Raw genomic sequence first — 7,219 nt, forward strand, 5'->3', positions numbered from 1 at the left:
AAAACTGGTGGTCACTGAGTGGTCAAAGAGGCTAAGATGGTTAAAGATTTCATGAGCCAAAGAGGCTGGAACTCTAACCACAATATTGCACTTATCTTCAGCCTATTAATAGTCAATTTTAAGGTTGGGCACGGGCTAGGACGGGCCGGTTACTGAGTGATACAGAGCCCGGTACCGAAAATATTATTCGAGATGGGTCGGGATGGGATTATGTTTTTTTTCAAAGTTGGTACCGAAACCGACAGGGATCGGGTCGGGCCCGGGCCCAATTCAGGATACCCGACTCTCTCTCTCTGTTTTTTTTTTTTGCCCACAATTAAGTACTCAAGTACTTAACAGGTATCCAAAATTTCCAGATTTCAATCATTCCAGGATGCAGCTGTGACGATCAAAACTTTAGCCAACAAAGCAAACAATGACTTCATATATCAAAATTGAGCACTACAACAAAGATAATCCCACAAAATAACAAAAACTCAATAGAACTTGGAAATCGAAAAAAAAAAAAAAAAACTTGGGCATCAGTTCTCCAAGGTGAAAGTAAAACATCATTGAATATTCAGACGCAAATTACCCACAATACCATGAGACTCATCAGCTGCCCAGATTAAAAGAAAAGAAAGACAGAAACTTGAGATCCATATGTGTGCATGAATGAGATGGAAAAATGAGAAAGAAAGTGATCAGAACCACAGCCAATTCAGAGTAACATCACAGCCAATTGGCTGTGATCAGAACCACATCCAATTCAAAGTAAGTCAGCGAATTGAAGATATGAATTTTTATTGTCACTTCACTTTCTTTCATAAATCCACAAATTCCTAAAACCAATTCAACTACAACCAAATATAGAAACATGAAAGTGGGGGGAATTGGAAGTGGAAAACGGATTGAAAGCGATCAAAACCTGTCGGGATTCACTGTAACATCACACGTTAGTCACCGTACCTTCCGATGGTGTCAGCGATGCGATCGATACAGGGCTCGGGAAACGGCGTGCCGTTGTCCCAGACGAGCTCATCTTTGACGGGGAGGGGATCTAGGATTTAGATGAAGAACAGAAGAAGATCTGGAGAGTGGAGAAGAGAGTGAATTGGTGATCGAGGTCATCTATCTTCGTTTAGCGGTTTAGTCGATTAGGTTAAAGGTTAGTGATCAGGTGTGGTCATTCCTCTGTGTTCCTAACTAAACTAAACCCTAAACCCTAACCCCCTTCCATGTCGTGTCCCATACCATGTGTACAACGAATTCTCCACTACATTTTTTTTTTTAGAAGAAGAAAAATTCATTAATCACCGAAAAGATTACAACGCAATGGAATAACCAGTCGTGGTCTCAACACCACGACACATATTCCTAACAATATCCATAATCATGGGTCCGTCACTATTAATGACATCCATGAGCCAAAAGGGCTCAACCCCTAACCAAACTTCACGTCCATATCCGTAGGCTACAATGAAATGTAAACAATCCCTAATATCACGATACAAACTCGCCACCAACATCAAGATGAACCTTTTAACCCCCTTCCACACATTAATCCAAAACAGCCAGACCACGTGTAAGGATAATTCACCATCACGTTGACAACCAGAAGGCACCGAAATTAAATCACATATTTCTCATAAATAACACTAGAAAACCGGCACACCGACAGGACCAAGACACCTAAACCCTAGCTCAAATGAGTAGGGACTTATTTCACCTAGCCAAAAACAAAAAAAATAAAACTCTAAATGGACAAAAGACCAAGCTGCCACCATTTGTTTCTCTCAACGTTGACTGGCTTCTCGTAGATTTCCACCATGCAAATTGGGTTCTTGGTGATGGTAAATTTGACGTTTAACCACAAGACTTGTGGCCAAGGAATAACCCACCACCACCATATTAGATACAACCACCTAAGTTCAAACCATTCTCCGAAAAACCAACATCGAGCATCATCCCCAAACCATCCTATTCCAAAATTCACCACCATGGAAACACCAGCCTCCTGAACGATCCCCTCCCATCTCGATGCTCCAATTTAAACCAGCCAACGATCCACCACGGTTGTCCAGACCCGCATGGACCTCTCAAACCCAGCGAGCCCTTCAGCCCCAGCCGACTTCTCTACCCTAGCATCCAACCCCTACTCTGCTGTCCATGCCATTGCCCAGCAGCTTGCCTCCAGCCAGAAAACCGTGTACCTAGATCCTAGGTCTGAAACCCGGATCGAGTACCCAATCTCCTACCTGTAATTGATTGCCACACGATATTCTCCAATTCAAACATTGCCTCCGTCTAAGGGAGAAACAAGCACTCTTATTGCAGCCCCCAAAGCCAACCGAAATACAATCCTAACCGAACAACGACCCGTCCGGCAGCAGCCAACTCATGCTGACCAGGCAAGAAGCCATCGTCGACACAGGGGCACCGCCGGACAAACAACTGTGAATTCCCTGTGTTTCCCAACCCTAGTTTTATCTCTTGCTATCTCGGAGCTTGCCTCCTGTCTATTTTTAATATTCTCCACTACATTGCCAATAAGAAAATAATGAAAATAAAACAAATAGTTTTCAAGAAAAAGTACCATAATAGTAGTACAGTCATTAAACAAATGCCAACCCTAGCTCAATATAGTAGGGACGTACTTGATCTAAGCAAAAACCTAATAAAATAATAAACTAAGCCTTCACGAGCTGTTTTCCTCTTCAACAACGACAACTAAAACTTCTATGAAAGAACCACAATAGAGTTGGGGCATTCAGTGCCAGTTATCTCTATTCTAATACGCAAGCACTGTGGCCAAAGCAAAAACCACCACCGCCAATTTTAATATAACCAACTCACACCAGTTGCTAGTAATCCAATACCCATCAACATTGACCATCAATAAAACATCAGCCCCCTTAGAAACTGTTTCTGTGTGAGAATACGGAACGGGAACTAAGTATGAGGCAAGGTAGAGAGGGAGAGAGAAATGACACAAGCATGTATAGTGGTTCACCTTGCCCTTGAGGCAAGGCTACATCCACTTAGAAGTTCCACTTTGAGTGAGGCCAAGTAGCCTTTGTAGTGATACAAGTATGGGGATCATGGATCCCATCCATTTCCAAAAAGGGGAAGACTTCCTCTTATAGCTAAAGGAAGTCCCATTCTATTCTATATTTCCGATGTGGGACAATATGTGCCTATTTGTTTCTCTTGAAGCATTTTGAAGAGCATGGGAGTGTGGCCTCCAGGCTAGATACCGGCCGACCTCCACCATAGCTCGGTAGCTCGGGTGTAGGTCTACCAGATGCATGCCATAGGCGGGGCTAGCCATGTTGTGGGGCCCACCTATGAGGTCTTTGCTTATGCTTGGCGGTATGTGGTATAAGTGGTATCAACAGCAACCACCTACAAACTCAATGCCCCTTTCAAAATCATTACGGATACTAACGATCCACCAGAACTATCTAGACCTACTCGGATCTCTCAATCCCAACTAGTCACTGTTAGACCATAATTTACATATATATGCATTCTCCTAAATATTGAATTTAACTTGCTTTTGAGTCTACTTTAGTTTTCACTAAATCATTTTCTTATTTATCTAGGAATATTGCAAGAGTGAAGAAAACATTCATTTTGGGTTTTGAAGTAGAGAATTGGAGCTAAAAAGAATGAAGGTCAAATGTTGAGCAAAAAGTAAAATTCTGAATTCCAGCGAACCACCACAAATGGCGGCACAAGTGGCGGCCAACCACCACTCATGGTGGTGCCATGTATTTTCCGGCCATATTCATGGAGGAGCAAGGAGGAGGAGTAACATTACACTCATTTCATTACATCCATTCACCATAATCTCCCATAACCAAATCCTAACTTTTTGGTTACAAATCAACCACATCTTTACTCTTTTTCCCACACCATCTCTACTCCCACTGTTACACCAAAGGTCTGCTCTATCACATACAAAAATCTTCCATGTTTTTGCAGGGTCAATCACCATGTTTCTTCACCATTTTCCTACTCTAATCACACACCTTATCTCACATGCTTTTTCCCTTGACTTTAGTGACCTAAACCCACTCTAACACTCCATCTCCTTGCCCCTTTCATTTCCTCCAAGAGACATATATAGCTGCTCCTTTGCCTTTTTTCATCATTTTACACATCTCTCTCTTCCCTATATAAGCATCCCTTCATTACGCTCTTGAACCATCACCCATACCACCCATTACATCTCTTTTCTCTCTCCATCTTCACCATAAAACCTCAATCTTCACCTCCCAAAATTCAAACCCATACTATCCATACTACTCTATCTCTTCCACCACCACTACCATTTCTTATCCTCTACCTCCATTAACACCACCACTACTACATCATTTCTCCACTCTCTTTTCTATCATCATTTTCTCCATCTACTCCACATATGCACACAATACATAATACAAGCTTCACCATCTTTTATCATCAAATCTTCAAGAGTGTTAATGTCTAAGATTTAGGAATGACCAACTCTCGGTTAACGCTGGTCCGGTGAGAGGACCGCTACTTGTGATGTTCTCAGAGTTCCCGCTATCTGTCAAGTAAAATACAAAAGGCGTCAAAGGGAGACCGCGTTGGGCGGTCTTCTCCTCTCCGATGGCTAAGTTAGTCAATGTATTTATGTTGACAGAATAACAATAGGTAAGTAGTAAATGCGTAATTAATGAGGAGAGAGGAGTGGACATTTTATAGGTGGGGAAGAGATTGATCTCTTCCTTGTTTTCGATGTGGGACTGATATGGTTCAGTTCTCAGCTTCTGATGTTTCAGCGAGGCGCTCTTGGGGCGGCGCGTCAGCGGCGATCTGGGGGTGAGCCTGGGCTCAGGTGATAGCCTGCTTGGCTGTGTTTCTGTAGGTCACACCGTTGGTGGTTGTTGGTACCGCTGGAGGTAGCATGAGCGTGGCTCATTATAGCTAATTATGCTTGGCAAATGCTCATGTAAGTACAAGTCCCTCAAGTCCCCAGTCAAGGAGGGCAATTTTGGTTGGGGAGTTGCCTAGCAGTTTGAAGCGTTACTTCTGCTAGTCTGGCGAAAGCATAATTAGTGTCAGTGCGTTGTCAACCATGGACTTGTTCTGAGAAAACGCTTTATACCCTCTCGGGTGGGCCCCTGCTAGGCCCCCCAGGGAGTCCCCCACTCCCCGGCTAAGATAGGCCTCCGTTTGGCCGGTGTATTGTTTGTTGAGGGGGATCTGCGCTGAGCAGAGGGTGTTGGGTAGCGAGCCCAATCTTTGATACCCTAGTGTCAGGGGTTAACGTGCTTGATCAGGGCCATCGAAGACTGTTGACGTGTCCCTTTAATTATCCCTGAAGGAACTTATCTTGACTGCAACGCCGCGTGGCGGTCGTTGTCAGAATGAGGCGTTGCCTCGGTCATCGCCGCTGGTGGAAGTCCCTCCGCTGAGAGTAAGTGGTAAGACGTGTCGCAGGGACCTTGCTGGCGAGATGGATGTCTACTAGCGGTGTTTCGCTTAGCGGCGACTGTGTCGCTTGTAAGATGAAAAAAGAGAATTTCCGCTAGCGATGTTGCGCTGAACGGAGACTGTCTCTTGCAAGATGAAAAGAGAGAAGTTTCGCTAGTGGTGTTGCGCTTAGCGGAGACTGTCTCGCTTGCAAGATGAAAAAAGAGAAGTTCCGCTAGCGGTGTTCCGCTTAGCGGAGACTGTCTCGCTTGTAAGAAGTTCCGCTAGCGGTGTTGCGCTTAGCGGAGACTATCCCGCTTGCAAGGTGAAAAGAGAGAAGTTCCGCTAGCGGTGTTGTGCTTAGCGGAGACTGTCCCGCTTGCAAGGTGAAAAGAGAGAAGTTCCGCTAGCGGTGTTGTGCTTAGCGGAGACTGTCCCGCTTGGAAGATGAAAAGAGAGAAGTTCCGCTAGCGGTGTTGCGCTTAGCGGAGACTGTCTCACTTGCAAGGTGAAAAGAGAGAAGTTCCGCTAGCGGTGTTGCGCTTAGCGGAGACTGTGTCGCTTGGAAGATGAAAAGAGAGAAGTTCCGCTAGCGGTGTTGCGCTTAGCAGAGACTGTCTCGCGTGCAAGATGAAAAGAGAGAAGTTCCGCTAGCGGTGTTGTGATTCTAGGTTTGTGATTGTACATTTGCATATTCTAGCTCTCCTTAGGTTTACACCCTAGCTAGTGAAAGGAATCTAATCCTCGTGGGTTCGACAACCTTTCTTAAATCCCTATACTGTTACTTATTGTCACGCCCTGAATTTCAATTACAATAATAATACAATTTCAAACAACACAAGAACTTTGAGCATGATGGTTCGGACATCAAACAAAACAGCTAAGAAAATTTTCCTTTAAACAAAGGCACCAACTATGTCCCGAATCCACAATGTGAATATAGACTCGTTCTTTAGAGTCACATATTACATTACACAGAGTTTACAAATTAAATTGCGTTAACAAAATAACAAGTAACCGCTTCTCAAAGCTTACTACACAGCGGAAGTCTTAACAACAGTAAAGTCACAAAATTAGCTTCCTACCCGATCAACTGCTACAAGGTCTCAACTTTAGCCACGATTTCCCTGACTTGTAGGATTAACCCTTACACCATCGAATAGTGTACCGGGTTGCCACACAATAAACCCGGTAAGCTTAAAAAAGCTTGTTTGAGTAAACTTAAAACCACAAAGCAGAAACATATTCTTAAGTCACCTCAACCTAAACAACGATAAGCATATAACTCATAACTAGAACCATCAGTTTCATAAACATCCATATCATGCTTACGTAAGTCAACTCGTGACTAAAACCACATGCTCAGATTCTCAACCTAGCTTCCAATTACACAAATTCCAGTCAAGCAAAATCACCTTAAGTAATGTTTGAAACCATTTTAACGCAGTACGGTGAATTACAAAATCACACCGCTTTCCTCCCCACCGGAAGCCTTTGTCATCAACGTGACATCAAAGGTGAAAAACAATGAAATCACCTTCCTATCCTCCCCAGAGGGAACACTCGTCTCCACTATGGCCGCTCAAATCATTCAAACCCTCAATAGTAAAAATCAAGAAGAAAGCAAGGCAATCACAAATCAAACAAAGGTAAATCAATTCATAGTAACTCCTGCGTATAGTTTTAGTTCAGGAGGTTACATTAAAACAAACAATTCAAATCATAGTAATCATCACAACTCCATGCCCTCACATCTATAGGTAGCTCCGATCATCATGGTTACCATCTCATTAGT

At 43.5% G+C, this 7,219-nt stretch overlaps 1 non-coding gene across 1 annotated transcript; it reads right to left on the bottom strand.

The window, feature by feature from the left end:
- Positions 1 to 513: 513 nt before the first annotated feature.
- Positions 514 to 607, bottom strand: LOC133713207 (small nucleolar RNA Z101). The gene has a single exon (XR_009847876.1). It is a non-coding gene; the product is annotated as a small nucleolar RNA Z101 (small nucleolar RNA).
- Between the last annotated feature and the right edge of the window lie 6,612 nt (positions 608 to 7,219).

Source organism: Rosa rugosa, chromosome 5, assembly GCF_958449725.1.
Source record: "Rosa rugosa chromosome 5, drRosRugo1.1, whole genome shotgun sequence".
NCBI classification, from domain to species: Eukaryota; Viridiplantae; Streptophyta; class Magnoliopsida; order Rosales; family Rosaceae; genus Rosa; species Rosa rugosa.